The following is an 18,564-nucleotide window of genomic DNA, read 5'->3' as shown; positions in this document are numbered from 1 at the left end:
TTATCGCTACGGATCTTCAACAACAACGATGTTATGTTGAACACGTTCAGAATCATTGCAACTTGAAGTAACAAAGAGTTCAAGGAGTTGAAGAAACCAAGGAAATCAGGACATGATTGATTCAAGGAGTTTTTGAAGATTTATTTTTTTATCCATATGTATTGATAGTTTTGTCACTAAAATTGACAAAGGGGGAGATTGTTAGAGCATTGCTCAGTCGAACTCACAAGTTTTGCTATCTCAAGCTTGTCTTCAAATTTAGTTGTCAAAACTATTTCTTGATTTCTTGTATACAATTAGTTAAGTCTCGGATTAGGATAGAAGTGTAGTTGACAAACAGACATAACGGCAGTCATCACTGCGTTCTACCGTTTGAAGGCGAATATCAACCGAAGCTTTTGGAGAACTTCTTCAACAAAAGGTAAGTGCAGACTGAACCAACTATTTCTCCAGATTATTCATATTTATATCAATGAGACGTTGTCGCATGACTAATTAGACTATCGTAAGCATATCAAGAATTTAAGAGTCAAGTTTATCTTGTAATTAGTTCTCGAAATATGACTAAGCTTAATGAACATTTGTACATACTTGATGAATTTCGGTTAAGAACGATTTATTGTTCGCAATCAAAATCATGATTCAAGAATTATCATTCAAAAATAGTCTGGAACAGTGATATGTCTCATTGATGTTATTTGGGAATGTTTCGAATTGATTTAGAGATAAATACAGAATTAATGTATATTCGGATATAAGACAGTATACATATCAGTCTTACAAACTGGAAAACTGTTAAGGTCTGAAATCGTAATATATGTACTCAACACACGTAACAGAATAGCTATATGTCGACAAACAACTTTTGGTACGTATACCCGTATGCACACCTTAAAAAGTCAGTGAGATCGTGAACCCAGATCGGTACGCAAACCAGTACGCGTACTAGAAAAGAATTGTTGGTCCCAGAACCGGTTTGGTATCCATACCGGTACACGTACCAGAAAAGTTTTGTGAACTCCGGAACTGGTTATTGTCTTAAGGTATCCATACCAATACACGTACCATAAAAGTTCTGTGAACTCCGAAACTCGATCATGTCATAAGGTATACATGCCGGTACACGTACTTTGACTTAACTGTTCACGAACAAGTTAATTATTTGTACCTTGTACATCTACTTACCATGTCGATTAAATTCATATGCATACAAATTATTTCTCCGAGATAATTATCATTTGAATAATCTCTAAAAACACCATAGACATAATTGATCACATAATTGTGACTCAAGTTAAAAGTCCTAAGTGTTTATGAAAATTCTCAAGCTTATAGTTCAGTTTGCTAGTTTCGACTAACCATTCATGAGAGTGGTCTATGTACACGGTTCGGTTACGGTTCATCCTAACCAGAGTGTATATCTTGTTATGTAAATCACATTCAAAGATTCATCTAACAGAGGGTATTGTTTGCTTAGTTTCAAAGCTATCTTAGCATAAACCTAAAGCAACCTACGCTTTGAATGTCTATAAAAGGGGAACCTCAAGCAACTGGGATCTTTGAATCCCGATACTACTTTCTTGGTGTGTCCTAGTTGTAACTAGAGTCCTCTTCCTAAAATCCTTTTAGGGTTTAGCGACTACAAATATTTCATGGGGACTCGTGAAGCCAGGCCCAGCTATTGTTTATCTGATAGCCCGAGTATCTTGATCTTGTTCGATTATTGAGCTGCTCACTTGAACAAGATAGATAAAAATCTTCAAAGTTCTGTTCATCTAAAACTTTGTTGATTCCATAAGCTACACTTTGTCTATTGCTATCGGTTCCAACCACCTTGATCTACGATCAAAAAAGAAATCACACATATATGCTTATCTGTGGGAGAAAAATTGGTTTAAAGTCTTCAATTGAGTTGAATAAACTCTTAGGTTGTAATCAATTGCATGAAGTCCTGTTGGGATTCCAGGGGCATAAGGAGCGCGACTGTAACTGAAATTATGTGACCGTTTAATTCGGTCTCAACTACATTCCAGTCCGAAGTTAGTTGGTAGTAGGCTAGTGTCTCTAGCGACTTAATACAGTTTGATGTTCAATCTGGACTAGGTCCCTGGGTTTTTCTGCACTTGTTGTTTCCTCCTTAACAAAATTTCTGGTGTCTGTGTTATTTATTTTTCCGCATTATATTGTTTATCTTTATAATGGAAATATCACAGGTTGTGCGTTAATCAATCAAAGTAGATACATCTATCCTTATTTGTTGGATACGACTTGATTGATACCTGGAAATTGATCTTTGGAATCACCCAAGTACTCTCACGCAAATCAAGTTCACATACTTGTCTCTGTAAACTTTCTGATTGTGAGAGAAGGAGATATAACTCTCGATATTATTCCTTGATTGAGATTCATTAAGTTGAACTCTTGGAATTATATTTAAGTTTGTCCATACATGTTGCCTAAGAAAAAGTTGGTGGTGTATTTTGGTACCCCGCGTTTTCAAATAGCACTGTCGATTTTAAATCTAATCAAATCCATTTAAAACTAAAATCTATCCAAATTATTTCCCCCACAAATTATAATTAAAACTTAAATTAATCAATCAATTTTAACGACATCAATCGATTTAAAGGATCGAATCTAACGAGATCGAACGATTTAAAGGATATTTCATCATTTTAAAAAAAAATAATCAAAACTAAACATTGTCGATTGCAACCCATTACTCTTAATTATACTTGTGATTGGTTTACAAACAATTTGGGTTTCTGTGTTTAACCATAATCGGTCGATGTCCATGTGCATACAGATCGATTTATCACGTATGTGTTTTCAGGTTGAAGAACATTTTACCAGAATCGGTTGATGTTCATGCCCATATCGCCATATTCTGGTATGGAATAAATACCCAGTTTTTTTGTATGTTTTTTTATTGTTGCTAAAATCGGATTATGGATTATGTGAATGTTCACATAAACCGACTATATAGCCTTTGATTTCTTAACCGCTTAACCCATAATCAGTTCATGTAAATGTCTATATAAACTAATTTTTAATAGAAAAATGCGCAAACTTTTTGTAAATTTTTTAACCTAGATTCTTTTTCTTATGAGCACTTGTATGGACCGATTATTTTAGTGCAGTGTTATGAATCGGTCTATGTGTGTGTATCGTGCTTACCAATTCTTACAATCATGATATATAGTAAGTAATATGCACCGATTCTGGGTGTTCTTTGTAAGTTAAAATATCACCCCAGAATCAATCTACGAGTGCATGAACATCCAACAATTCTGGGTTGATGTTTTTCCAAAATAAATAAATAAATCATGTTTTGACGATGAATTAAGATTAGTTGATTTATAGGTTAATAAGATTAAACATCAATTAATTACCCGAATTAACACTAATTAATTAGGAAAAATTGTCATTAAGCAAAATAGTTGGCTAAGGGGTTTTCCAGTTTACTTCAAAATGTCTTTTTTTGTCTTGCAGTGATAATAAATACTATGCGTAGGTCTCAAACTAACCAGACTTTTATGGTTGTTGATTTATTTAAATACAATGGTCTTACTGCCTAGAAGAATCATTAGGACATAACAAAGCTAGGCTAAGTTTGCCAGTGTTAGTGGTGGTCAGGTTTTGTCCAGACAAAAATAAATCAAGGGTTGTGGTTCCTCAGACCACCCCTTACATCTCACACGTGTGGCGTTCATTAAATCTAAGGTTATGGTTCTCCAGACCAAAAAGATAAATCTAAGGATGTGGTTCTCCAGACCACTCTCTCATCTTGCACGTGTGACGTACCTATGGGTTTATGAATGAAAAATCCATGATGCGCCCCACCGTACACCCCATTGTTCTCTATCAGTATCTCAGGTCCAAATCTTGTTTTCTTAGATATCTCCGGTCCAAAGAGAATATCCCCTATCGTTCTGTTTTCTTCCCTTCCATTGTTAGACATGGAACACGCAGGTTCCTTTTTAGGGATTATTTTGTTCCTCCGTTTAATCTTTGGGATGTTTTACCTCATTTTGATATTTGATTTTTTTCCCGGGGAAGATGAATCAAAAAATTTTGGGAACAAAAGATGTTCTCCATGATTTTGATATTTGATTTCCCAGAGCAGATGAATCACCAATTTACTTTTTGGGAACAACAATCAGATTACAGGTATGATTTTGTTAGTCCCTGAAGAATTCAATTTTTGTTCGTTATTTATATCCAATTTGTAATAATTATTATTTTTAGTTGATAATCCGATTCCCTCAGGATAATAATTTTGATTCCTCATGTGTGTGAATTTTTTGTTTATGTAAAAATCCAACATATAGCTAAGAATTGGTTTTTTTGTTTATTCCCTGGTGATCCTAATTTTGACCTAATTGCTATGGGCGATAGCAATTTATACCTGATTTCTTAGCTCACACATCAATGTTTCATCATGGGATGTTTCAGGTTACTTACATTTAATTGCCTTTTCAAAATTTCCGTTACAATCTTCCTAATTTTAACCAGGGGAATTGGTCGGTTACTTTGGCCTTCCATCTTCCTTTGTGTTATAATTTGTTTACTTTCAATACCCATTCATGTTTTGGTAGATTAATGTAACAAACATTTCGTTTTCTGCCCATTAATGTTGGTGGTAGTCCAGATTTATCCATAGCAAAGATAAATCGAGCCTTATTATATAGACTCAATCGATTAACATTTTAATGTCCTTAACTTTCCATCTTTTGAAATCCTAATGTGCCAGTGTTAGCTATGCTAAGATTTTCATGGCTTACTTTGTTCATAGCTCCACTAAGTAAGCTCTTTCCTCTCTGTTTTGTTACGTAAGATTTTTCCTTGCTTTTATCTATTTAACCTTGCTCATATAATATGTGGCCGTAGTTATATCATTCAATATAACCATGAATCCACGATTCTCCCAATTGGTTTTCATTATAATTGTTAAATTATTAGCGAATGAAACTTACAAAATTTTATAGTATTCGTTGTTGTTGCTAGCAGATTCAATGGGTGCTGTGAATTCCATCGAAGTTTCCAATCACTAACGGATGCTTATTTAGGTATTATTTTCAATCGCTGATTTGATTTGTTTATCAGTTAACACAAGGTAATACTAACCTTTTGATCAAATCCATTTATCAACAAATTTTATAATTTTTCTGTTTGTTGTGTTGTTGCAGAGTAATCCCCTTGAAATTAATCCATGAAAATTAAATGCGCTTAAGTTTTGAAGGGTCGTCTATCTCCATAAGTTTGGTTCATTATTTGTCTGAAATTTTGATCTCTACCATCAAAACATATAGATATGTGAAAATCAAATATGCATAATGTTTTCTAAGAATTCGTTGTTGAATATTTCTTATAAATTTGCTTACCTATTTTTGGCTTAACCTGTCTTCCTATATCAGGATTTAGTGCAAATGACTACTTCAAAAAAATCGTTGTCCTAATGAACCATCCCAGTAAGTATTCTCTTTTATTTGATCTTTGTGTTCTAACTGTCTGATTAATTGTCCAAGCCAACAAAAATGTTAATTCCTTCTACTTTATTGACGAGTTAGCTTAACTATTTGATAAATTTTGTACTTACCATTCATTTTATCAAAAATAGTTAAGCTACATTATTGTGTATATATATATATATATATATATATATCAGAGTTTATATATCATTATCGCTACCCATGAAAGAAATTAAAGAACTAACTACAAACTGAAATTACTTATTTTAGTAACAAGACATATACTAACTCGATTCAGTTATACAACTTGACAAACATTTTCCTGTCCACAAACTGCGCATCCAACTAAGGCCTCATTATTAGCTAACTATACAGCTGAATTTTGCTTTGTTCGAGATGCAAAGTTGTTAATTGTGGTAGTGCACTTTCAGAGAATACTAGGAGGTACGGCATACTACATTAGGTCATTAGCCGTATTGGGTACTATAAACTTTAGTTTAACACTTAATTTTTCGTATCAAATAACAACATTTACTCCAACTAATATATTTTCTTTTAACTCATGGGAATCTCTATTTATGGTCCGATAAGTTTATTATACTAGACTGCTAGGAGGCTTGGATTGAGGGGGCATTCTTGGTGGGATTAAGAGTGTGAAATGTTGATAAGTGGTATTCCTGCAAGCAATAGGCATGGCTTTTCTTAGAAAACTGTAGTCTATGGATTTCCATTCAGCATGCCAGAACTCATGCTGAGCTTTACCAGTTATTTAGGCTTCTATGAGTTACGATAAAACACTTTAATGATGGATTCGTCGTCTTGACATGACATGACAGACTTTTTCAAGGAACTGATATGATCAACCATTTTTTCGTTCGACGGCATTTCATTTATTGTAAGAACAACAAACACCTGAGAACTATTGATGGCGCCGGTGAGTGAACGTTTTTATTACATAAGCTCTGGTTAAATTTTGACTTTCATTTTGAGACAAAAGTGATCTCTACGTAACCATATGCTTGAGTTGTTCGAGATGCTTAGAAGAAATTATACTTTGTGTGATGATTTCATTCAGTTGTGTAAGGAGACTACTTGGCCGAATTGCAGGAATTGCTTACAAGCTAAGTGAACATGATATGAAAGGATAACCAGGTAAGAACATTGTCTCTGACTAATTTCATTTTATTTTTGTTGCTTTGTTCTCTGATTGTTTGATAGACATGGAAAGGTTCATGAGATTTGGTGGTGATGGAGTGAAAGTCTTATTGTGGTAGTATTTTGAATTTTCATCTTTTTATTTTCGGAGCAATCGAAAGTCTAAACTTTGTTCAAGTTTTTACATATGTTTATCTTATGTTGTTGTAGATTGGCCTCTTTAGAAACACTACAACTTGCATGTTAGTTGTTTAAGGAAATAGCTAAGAGACTTTCGATTTCCCCTCTGCAACATAGTGGCTTCGCATCAGGTTGATGATTCTACTTGACTTTTCTGCCTGTTATGGACTTATGACCTATTAGATGCTTTTAGGTTGGAAGTATTGGTAACAAAGTTAGCATAGCTTATTCAATTGATTGCAGTCAATCATGGTTGTGATTCTACTGCAATGGATCTTAAAGTACGACTGATGGGTTTCTATAATATGATTTTTACTTTTGATTAAGGCTTTTATTTATCTTTAAATTTTGTTCTCATTCTTGCATTTCATAAGCTGCCCTCTTTTCCATGTCCCCACGATCTCACTCAAGCAGTAACATATAAGGATATATATTGGAGTGGTTCTTGGTTGCCCAGATAGAGTGGAACTGATCAGACTAAAGTGACATTAGTCCGTTAGTACTATTTGTTGTTTATGGTAGGCCTATGCCTTTCCTTGACTCAGTCATATAGCTGATAATTTGCAGACGGGGAATATTAGCATGCGGAAATATTGGGTGGTCATAGATCGAGCAAACCCATGAAAAGTTCAGAGTTCATGTTAATTAAAAAAGTAACATTTTTTACAAGGTCAAAAACTCAAAGTTGTGCAGACACATCAACTTAACATTTGTACAAAGGCATTTCTGGTCAAGCACTTGGTTGGAGAACACAAGAGGCATCACAAAACTTGGGTTAGCATGTTAGGTGTGGCGGATAGAACTCTTCCTTCTCCCTCCTCCTCCATCGACTAGCTCATCACAGCTAATGGTAGTACAACTGCTAATATAGGAGGAAGTCATCAAGTGGTGCTTGATTTCAATCTGAATGAGCTGCCTGTGATGGGAGAATAAAAAGGTAACGGATGTAATCAATTGTGAACAAGAGGTTAATATCACTTTTACATATTAGTTTCCAGTTAAAATTGTATATACATTTGTCCAGATCATTTTAACTTGTTGCTTTTAATGTACAAGATATAAATATGACTTTCATTTTTGGTCATTTCAACGAATTTATAGTCAAAGAGTTATAATGTATGTATAGCGGACTACTTTAAGCTTTATAAAAACGATACATGGCTGGAGGGTTGACTTCTATTAGACTCTAGCTAATATAATACTCGATCCGTTTTTGGAAAAGAGTTACTATCAATAGGCCAAATTGAAAAAGTGATAGTAACTCATTTTCAGAAACAGAGATAGTATTAAATTGAAAAAGTGATAGTAACTCATTTCCAGAAACAGAGATAGTATAAACTTTAAGCTCATTTCTGATTTGTGTGGAAATTCACACAATGAACCTCTTGTATTATTATTAGGACGTCATATTTCAATAGAGGAGCTTCACCTAATAGGACAAAAACCGATCATCCATAAGTAATTTCAAAACCCTTTATCTAAAATAATTTTATAATGACTAAATGATCCTTATGTGATTAGTGCTAATTAACTAATAATTAGTTTGATAAGATTTTTTATATAATTAGTGATAAAAAATCATATTAAGTGATTTTGGTGGGAAGAAAATGTTGAAAAAAATGAGAGATTTTGAAGATTTTTTTCTAACTAAAATCGTAGATTTTAAATCACCGAGCCAATTTTTTTTTTTTATTTCTCAAAATTGATGAAAGTATTTAAAAAAATTGATTTTTTTAGCTTTTCAGAACGGTTTAGGTTGGGTTTTTCCTTCGTAGCCAACCATAAGACAAATTTACAGTTAGGTGATGATGAACTCCTAACCGTAACTAGGTAAAATTAGGAAAACCCAATTTTAAACCAGTTACGACTGATTTTTTTTGGATTTCCGGTTAGGTTTGGTCTTGAACGAACCCAACTGTAACTGGTTAGAACCCAATTGTAAATCAGTTACGCTGAGTTTTTTTGGTCGAAACCCAACTGTAAATCAGTTACGGTTGGTTTTTTTTTTTGTCGAACCCAACTGTAAAACAGTTACGACTGAGTTTTCTGTGATTGAACCTAACTGTAAATCAGTTACGGCTAGGTTTTTTGTGGTCGAACCCAACTGTAAAACAATTATGGTTTTTTTTTGAGGAAAACCCAACCGTAACTGGTTCTGAAACCTAATTTTTTTCTACTGTTTCAATCAATCTAACCGTTTCATATGCAATTGGTTTGTTGATCACCATCACTTCTATCAATATGCTTCTTCCGCACCTTTAATAGAGAATTCAATCGACGATTATAAGTTTTTCGAACCGACGATTGATCTAAAATGGTGAAATGATTTTGATTGAAAAAAAGGAGGGAATGATTTATGGTTGATAACGGAGAGGAAGTTAAGAAGAAGAAGAAGAAGAAGAAGAAGAAGAAGAAGAAGAAGAAGAGGAGTAGATTTGAATGAGAATTAGGTTTTGATTTTAGTTTCAGTTTTAAGGTTTTGATTTTAGTTGAAGGTTATTTTAAACATCTGGTATTGAATCAAGAATATCCCATAACCAATTTTTTAGTCACTAGAAATCCAAGGGAAGCCTCTCAATTGGAATGCGACGTCCCAATAATAGGTTTCACGTTTAGATAGAGTTCGGCTCTCTTTCTGCCAATGATAACATAATACTGCTAACTATGTTTGTTCGGATAAATTGTCAAACACATATTGCATTGAGGAAATGATTTTAATGGCTAACGAATAACCATGTTAACCGATCCTTTAAACAGATCAAATAGGGTAGGAGAAATCTAAACAAGGTCTTTGGTTTCGTTACCAAAGACACTGTCCATGCAGTAGGGGAACATTTCGTAAGACTTAGCCTTCGGTTTTGCCTTGGTGCCACATGGGATAAGATAAATGCCTGAATGTAAGAGATGAGGAGGAAAATAAGACTTTTGCGGGAACAATCTTTGCCCAAAATATTAAAAGTGGGTCAAAATTGGTAGTTTAATTGTAGACCCGTGCCGTTACGGCACGGGTTAAGATCCAGTAAATTGAACAAAGTATGATTAAACTCGCACTATCTTAAAGAATTTAGGTGCGAAGCAAAATTACACAAACATTTTGGATTTAAGGTGGATTTCGTACTTTTCTAAGTTTTGGGAAAGTGTTCTTCTTTTGTTCAGTGTTTTGCTATGAAAGTAACGTAGCAGGACATTTCAAAACTATTGTATGTAAAGTGATCTCCGGAGTTATCCTTTCATTATATCATGGAAGATTTATTAGAGTCCTAATTGGTGCTAAAAATCACAATTATATCAAAGGCATCAAGCTGGAGGAACTATTATGGTGAAACACGTTTTGAACGCCATATATGTGCACCCAATATGTTACGTTCAGATGTCTGGGTACATTTTAAATAAGCTAAATCAGTTGCAAAGAAAGTGTCACAAAATAGAAGAATATGTCTTACTTTATGGAGTATATTGTGTTATCCAAGTGAAAAGCAGATAGGGTACCAAGTACACCACCAATTTTTTCATTCGGAAACTTGTATGTACAAAGTTGTCACAGTTGGTAGCATTAATCAACAATGAAGATCCGCTATCTGATATGTAGACAAGTTTTACTTGGACAATCTCAAAAATCAACATCCAAGTATCAACCTAGTATGTACTCGTATTGTTATAAGAACCGAATTCCAATAAGAACAAGTCTTGTGATCTCTTTTAAAAAATAAGAATTCCTAAGAATAAATCATGTAGGTTATATGCAGTCTGTTAGGCTTAAAAACTATCCAGGTTATTTAACGTACTACTTGTGATATTTCTTTTATAAAGATAGACAGTAGAATGCAAAAAAGAAATAAAACAAGACACCAGAAATCTTGTTAATAAGGAAAATTGTAATGTGCAGAAAAACCCCGGGACCTAGTCCGGAACTTGAACACCATATAGTATTAAGCCGCTACAGACACTAGCCTACTATCATACTTCGGACTTGAATGTAGTTGAGGCCGAACCGACCCTACGAGCAATTCAGATTCAGTTGTTCTCTATACGCCTTTGGATCTCGCAAGACCCTACACAACACGATTCCCCTAGATGACGTTGAAAATGAGAGGGTACCAAGTACACCACCAACTTTTTCGTCCGACAACCTATATGGACAAAACCTAATATAATTGCAAGTAGACCAACTTAATGATCCTTGAAAAGATGTATGTGGAGTTTATATCTCTATCTATTCTCAATCAATATGTATAGACTAAGGAGTCTGCGAACCTGATTGTTAGGAAAAATACTTGGATAATATCCAAGATCAATTTAGTCGTAACCAAATAATCAAATTGGAATTCTGCCAAGTAATTAACTTGTTATCCATCTTTCAAGATATGAATTCTACAAGAAACAAGTCTCGTAACCGATCACAATTGTAGTAGAACCTCTATTATAAGAATTCTCCGTAGAGGGATAACCTCCATATAAGAATAAAAATTTCTGGTCCTGACTTGGGCCAGTTATGTTTAGGAATAAACTCCATATTGGAATAAGTTATTTTTTTTCTAGTCTCAGCTTAAGGAACTTACCTCCATATAAGAATAATTGACATTATTATATCGATAATATAGGTCTTATCATACATTAAAATTTAAGACACAAAGATTCTTTTTACCATTTTGCAAAATCCTTTTACTTTTTAGCAGGTATGATTTTATTTTGTTTTATTTGCACGACTCATTCAAATATCTTTGATCATATGATTTAGTTTGTCAAATTTTCATATTGTGGTTGAGTTTTGTGTGGATTGTGCTACATAGCAAACTTCATATATTCATACATGTGACACTAAACAAAATTTAACTAGTATTTGTATTGCATAGGTGTTAGAGCATTGCTCGGTCGAACTCGCATGCGTTGATATCTCAAGCATGTTTGTCAATATTAGTGATTAAAACTATATTCTTGATTTCTAGTATACTTATGACTAAGTCTCGGTCTAGGATAGTTAGGAATAGTTGAGCTCCAGACTCCATGGCGATTATCTTGCAAACACGAAGAACTACTCAAGGAACCAGTGGAACTTCATCCGACCAAAAGGTATGTGGAGACTTGAACTCATCTTGTCACTCAAAAGTATATCTACTCTATCTCCTACTCTTGAGACAAAAGTCGTATAAGTATGATAGTTTTCATACATACACATTCGTTATTTCGAGTCGAGTTTACTCGCCTATCTTTTTGTCGAAATACGTGTTGGTAAGCTTTTGCTTTAACCATCTTCATCTTTACCCGTGACGAAAGTCATGATGACGTTTCAATCTTGAAAATAACTTTGATAACGATAGTCGATTCTTTATGTCTAACGACTGTTATAACATTATAGAAGAATGTTTCAATGATTGAAATGTAGAGTTGAGAATATGTAACCACCTATGGATGTAAGCATATAGTGTGTTCGCACATTAGTGTATAAATCCATGTGCCGGAAACCAAGTGCGTGCATATGTGTGCATGGGTATTAGTGAAGGAGACAGGTTGGGTACGCGTACTGGCGGAAATTCACATCCGTGAAATTCTGCTGAGTTTGAAGTTTACAAACTCAAAAACCAGTCACCTTAGGTACGCGTACCCGTACACGTACTGGCGGAACTTTTTCACCCGAGAAAGTCTGATGAGTTTGGAAACTAAAACCAACTCAAAATCCGGTAGCTAAGGTACGTGTACCCAAGCTAGTTATTTCTCAAATCGGTAGTTCATGGACTTAAAACAATAAATTATAAGGAATGCAATCTTTGCAAACCGTGGGTATATTGTTCATGAATTGATTCAAATGAATCAACCCGATTTTGTTTCAATTGTGTGTATGTATAAAGACCTAAGCAATTGAACAACTCTTGAACTAGTTCTTATGAGTCATTTGAACTAGGTATGAGAAAGATGAATACGGTTAATATGAAATCACTCATATCGCTAACCATTGGTAAACCATTTCTGAACCAACCAATGTACACGTTTAGGTATGCTTACTCAAACCTAAATGAATACAATTCATTTGTGTATGACAAGCTAAGTTTCGATCTAACGGTTGAAAGATATTATATTGGATAAGTTTTTCATCTAACAATGAATATTGATTGCTTTGTTACCAAGGTAACCTAGATTTCAAACTCTGATTTGAAAACTATATAAGGAGACGTCTAGCAACTGCGCAAAACTAATCCCCACACCTCCTGTGTGATACTAGTTGGTTTGCTAGAGTCGATTCTCCTTTAATCGTAGGTTTCTTCTCGAGACCCTGTCGATTAACGACTTAAAGACTTCATTGGGATTGTGAAGCCAGACAAAACTACTTCTCTTGTAGTTGAGCGATCTGATCTTGCCATTTTCTACCGTCCGAGTTCAATTGAATAATTGACTTGAGATTATATCTCCGATATGGCAAGATAAAAAGAAATCACAAACATCTTCGTCTCATCGTTTGTGATTCCGCAATATCTAGTTTCACTACCATACAATTTAGATTATTGTGAGGTGATTGATAATACTAGGTTGTTCTTCGGGAATATAAGTCCGGTTTACCAATTAGTTCTTGTTCACATTGATTTTTATCAAAAGACAGAACAAAACTTCTAGGTTTATCTGTGGGAGACAGATTTATCTATCCTTGTAGACTTTTCTGTGTGATATATATTTGTTTACTAAAGTCTTCGACTTTGGGTCGTAGCAACTCTTGGTTGTGGGTGAGATCAGCTAAGGGAATCAAGTGTGTAGTATCCTGTTGGGATCAGAGACGTAAGGAGCGCAACTGTACCTTGAATCAGTGTGAGATTGATTAGGGTTCAACTACAGTCCAGATCGAAGTTAGTTTGTAGTAGGCTAGTGTCTGTAGCGGCTTAATACAATGTGGTGTTCAATCTGGACTAGGTCCCAGGGTTTTTCTACATTTGCGGTTTCCTCGTTAACAAATTTCTGGTGTCTGTGTTATTTCTATTCCGCATTGTATTTTGTTATATAATTGAAATATCACAGGTTATGCGTTTGTATCTATCAATTGTGAAATCCAACCTTTGGTTGTTGATTGGAAATTGATTGATCCTTGGATATTGGTATTTGGTACCATCCAAGTTTATTCCTTGTATTTGATAAAGACTCGTAGATTTCTATTTTCTTGAGTAAAGATCAAATCAAGAGAAGAGATATTAACTCCTCGATATACTTTTACCTAGATTGAGTCTGATTGTCTAGTTAATTCTCTAGAAAGTATATTGGATTTAGTCCATACAGATTGCTAATCAAAATATTGGGTGTGGTTGTTATACCCCCGCATTTTCAATTGGTATCAGAGCAGGAAAACACGTTCAAGACCTCAAAAGTCTGTGTTTATAGCGATCTGACTCTATGGAAAATAGTGATATCTCTGACTGCACAAAACCAGATCAGAATACTCTCGATGCTGTCCAGAGTTCTGAGACTTCTAAGAATTTTATCATATCTCTCCCTCTGTCAGAAACCTATGTCAACTGGGAAAACCGCCTAGATGATCAATTGGATGAACTTTCTGATAAAAGTGGCTCAGACGAGGGACCGAGTATGGATGAAGAAGTATCACAGTATATCATACTCTTTGACGATATCATAGAAAAAAAGGGATCTACTACCTATCTGGCAGAATATCTGTTTCCTCTGTCGTGAAAATAGGAAACTTAAAAAACTATTTAAAGGATATGACAGTGGATATACACTTCTACAATCCATCCTTAAAGATCGTGATGAAGAAGTCTATTCAAAGATTACTGAATGTGAAAACCTTCAGAAGAGTTTGTATGTGTTGAAAGAAAGACTTGCTGAATCTGTGGCAAAGTATGACTCTCAACAGAAATACTATAACGACAGAGAATGCCTTTTTCTTGCCTAAGAAAAACAACTGAAGAATGATCTCTCTACAGCTGTTAACAAGGCAAAATCGCTAGAAGAGAATCTGAGAAGATTCAACACTAGCTCTACAAAATTATCTTCCATGATAGGATCATGCAAAGAGCATCTTGATACACGTGGTCTGGGCTATAAAGGAATAAACACTTCTAACATTGGGAAGATCAATTTTTTTTGTGCCAATAACAACATGCCATGTGAAAATTCACCTATTACAGCTGATGTTCCGGTAAACAAAGATTGTCATTCTTCAAAGACAAGGCATAGGAGAGTCGTTAAAAAAAATTCTTTCAACTGTTATTATTGTGGAATCAAGGGTCACGTTGAACGAAAATTTCGTTTTAGGATAAGGAATAAAAAACTTCATAACATTCTTATATGGATGTCCAAGGAAGTAATCAAGCCGGTCTCTCTTCGTGCTAAAAACAACATAGTCTCGAATCCAGAAGTGCACTATGATAATTCCTCCCTTAGTTATATGTATGACACTGACTCTTTCGACATTCATAGAGGAAAGAATGTCATATGGAAAGCTAAGAAGTTTGATGTCCCAGTAAATATAAAAAGGCGTCAAAGGAAGAAAGGAATGTCATCTGGTGGCAAGGATCACACTGAGTCAAAAATATCGGGTTTCGATCACATTCACATCAACAATCATGCTTACGATTTAAGAACCAGTATAAATAATCTCAAGCGGAAAATCAAAAATTAAGGAAGAAAACATCTTCAGGTATGTCTTATTCTCCTTGTAATAATTCTCTTGAAATTAATCCTCTTGTTGACTCAGAGAAGGAAAACGATAATAAGCTACGTGCTCCGTCTACAACTCGACCAGTCCTTATGTGCATCCTCGCTTCATCCTCATGAGGATGCACTCGTCTTGACAAAAATGGTTGTTGTAATTATTCGTTTGGTTCTTTAAATTAATACCTTCTAAGTAGAATCCTACTCTAGCTTTCATTTCATATTGAAGCATAGCTGATCCATAAAATCACTTGAGAAAATCATGCTTTGTTGAAACACTGAACCCTTCAGTGCTCTCTCTCTTGTTGCGCCTTGACAAATCATCCATAAGGCTCCTCTTCTGTGACGGTTTAGAACTTTGTTCATAACTGTGAGCGTTTGCGTACCTGTCCCATTACCGACTTCTAAGAGGGTAACCTTAGGGTTTTCCTATATGTATCTTGTACATATACATATACATATATATATCATGAAGATTTTCTTGGTATATACAAGATCGGGAACGGAATAGTCTCTCAAGAGATAATGATGCAACTAAGAAAGGGTGCAAAGAGGATGATGAGATCGAAAAAAAACAACATTGCTGAGTTTTATGAGAGCCCTGTTCTTATAAATTGCTATCATGCAATTAATCATGTAGACAAGAAACCAGTTCAATTATCACAACAACTGGTTGGAAATCTTTTTCAAGATTTTGAAGTTCCACGTAAACAGTTCGTGATCGCTAAAAAGGACCTCGAGTTCGTGAGGATCAAGCTGAAGGAAGCTAAGGAAGAACTAACAAGTGTTCGAAATCTGATAGCTAGTCTTTAATAAATTTCTCTATATTACCTAGAAAGTCTTCTTATGAGAATTTATTTCTTATGTCTTAGGAAGAATAACTAGAGTTTGGAATAGCCATTATTGTGACTACACATAGCTATGTCCATCGTTTTTTCAGCTTTATTTTTTTTAGGTTTATTTATTTAAATTGTAAAAATTGTTTGGGAGATGATGATTGCAGTATTAATCTTTATGGTTTTATATATTGCAATATAGTATGGGATATGTGTGTTTGCATCCGTGAACTATTATTGTCCCATATGATGTCAAAAGTTATCTCTTTTATATGTCGATATGCAAGTATTGATACAAGATCGATGAACTTTTGACAAACAAAAGTTAAGCCTATTATGTCAATTATTGATGGAAGATAGGTTAAAATATTTTGTTTACAAGGATTATGTCTATTGTATGTCATTGTGCAAATAGTGATGGAAAATAGAATGAATCCTTGTATATGCCGCAGTATTGATCATTCCCTGATCCACATCTTATATGTATACTGCAATACTCCATAAATTTTTCTTGTGTTGAGCATAAGACGATTGAGTTAATCATTCTTTTATGGTGAACTTAGTCGTAGCTCCGTAAGTTCTCTTATGTCGAGCATTTCCAACTAGATCAATCATAGATTCGTATGTGGTTATTTTGGTTGTGTATTCTGAAAAAGTGGGGGTACAACAACCACACCCAATATTTCACTTAGCAATCTATATGGACAAACTCCAATATACTTTCTAGAGAATCAACTAGATAGTCAGACTCAATCTAGATAAAAAGTATATCAAAGAGTTTATATCCCAATCTCTCGATTTGATATATACTCAAGCAAATAGAAATGTGCGATTCTTTATCAAATACTAGAGAAATAACTTGGATGGTACCAAAGACCAATATTCAAGTGTCAATCAATTTAAATCAACAACCAAAAGGTCGGATATTCTAATTGATTGAACAACACACAACCTGTGATATTTCAATTATATAAAAAAATATAATGCAGAAAAGAAATAACACAAACACCAGAATTTTGTTAACGAGGAAACTGCAAATGCAGAAAAACCCCGGGATCTAGTCCAGATTGAACACACGCTGTATTAAGCCGCTACAGACACTAGCCTACTCCAAATTAACTTCGGTCTGGAATGTAGTGGAACCCCAATCAATCTCACACTGATCCAAGGTATAATTCTGCTCCTACGTCTCTGATCCCAGCAGGGTGCTACGTACTTGATTCCCTTAGCTGATCTTACCCACAACTAAGAGTTGCCACGACCCAAAGTCGAAGACTTTAATAAACAAATCTGTATCACACAGAAAAGTCTACGTTAATAGATAAATCCGTCTCCAACGAATATACCTACGAGTTTTGTTCCGTCTTTTGATAAATCAAGGTGAACAGGAACCAATCAATAAATCGGTCTTATATTCCCGAAGAACAACCTAGTATTATTGATCACCTCACAATAATCTTAATCAACGCAGCGAAAAAAGATATTGTGGAATCACAAACGATGAGATGAAGTGTTTGTGATTACTTTTCTATCTTTCCTATCGGAGATATAAAATCTCGAGCCAATTATTACAATCGTACTCGTAACGATAGAAGACGCAAGATCAGATCACACAACTACAAGAAAAGTAGTATCGGTCTGGCTTCACAATCCCAATGAAGTCTTTAAGTCGTTAACCTGGTTTAGAAAAAGAAACCAAAGGTTAAAGGAGAATCGACTCTAGCTATGCAACTAGTATCACACGTAAGGTGTGGGGATTAGGTTTCCCAGTTACTAGAGTTATCTTTTATATAATTTTCAAATCAGGGTTTGCAATCAATGTTAGCTTGGTAAAAAATTATTCAATATTCACCGTTAGATGAAAAATTGATTAGATTCAAGCTAATATTTCTCAACCGTTGGATCGAAAACTTAGATTGTTACACACAAATGAAATGTCCAATTTTGGGTTTACGAACCGTTCCCAAACATTAACATTTGTTGGTTCAACAATAGTTAACCAAATGGTTAGCCATACAATTACTTTCATATCAACCATATTATTCTTCACCATAACTAATTCAAATGACTCAAATGAACTAGTTAGAGAGTTTTTCAATTGCTTAGATCTTATGTAACTACACAAGACACAATCGAAGCAAAAACGGTTTGATTCACTCGAATCGGTTCATGAACTTTATAGCCACGGTTTGAAAAAGCGTTCCTTAGTTTAAATAAACATGAGTTCAAGAACAACCGGTTTTAGATATAACCTGCACAAGTTCGCGGACTTA

The 18,564-nt window shown here is 34.5% G+C and overlaps 1 long non-coding RNA gene across 3 annotated transcripts; it reads left to right on the top strand.

Moving 5' to 3' along the window:
- The first annotated feature begins 3,858 nt into the window (after window positions 1-3,858).
- LOC113319392 lies at window positions 3,859-7,925 on the top strand. 3 transcript variants are annotated; one of them, XR_003345425.1, is made up of 6 exons: window positions 3,859-4,170; window positions 5,011-5,069; window positions 5,190-5,471; window positions 6,308-6,405; window positions 6,579-6,623; window positions 7,374-7,925. It is a non-coding gene; the product is annotated as an uncharacterized LOC113319392 (long non-coding RNA). The 3 variants fall into 3 exon arrangements; XR_003345424.1 differs by having other exon boundaries at window positions 6,547-6,623; XR_003345426.1 differs by having other exon boundaries at window positions 6,547-6,623; window positions 7,360-7,925.
- The last annotated feature ends 10,639 nt before the right edge of the window (window positions 7,926-18,564 follow it).

The sequence above is a fragment of the Papaver somniferum genome, chromosome 10 (genome assembly GCF_003573695.1).
Source record: "Papaver somniferum cultivar HN1 chromosome 10, ASM357369v1, whole genome shotgun sequence".
NCBI lineage: Eukaryota > Viridiplantae > Streptophyta > Magnoliopsida > Ranunculales > Papaveraceae > Papaver > Papaver somniferum.
This window is presented reverse-complemented; position numbering and strand designations above follow the sequence as displayed.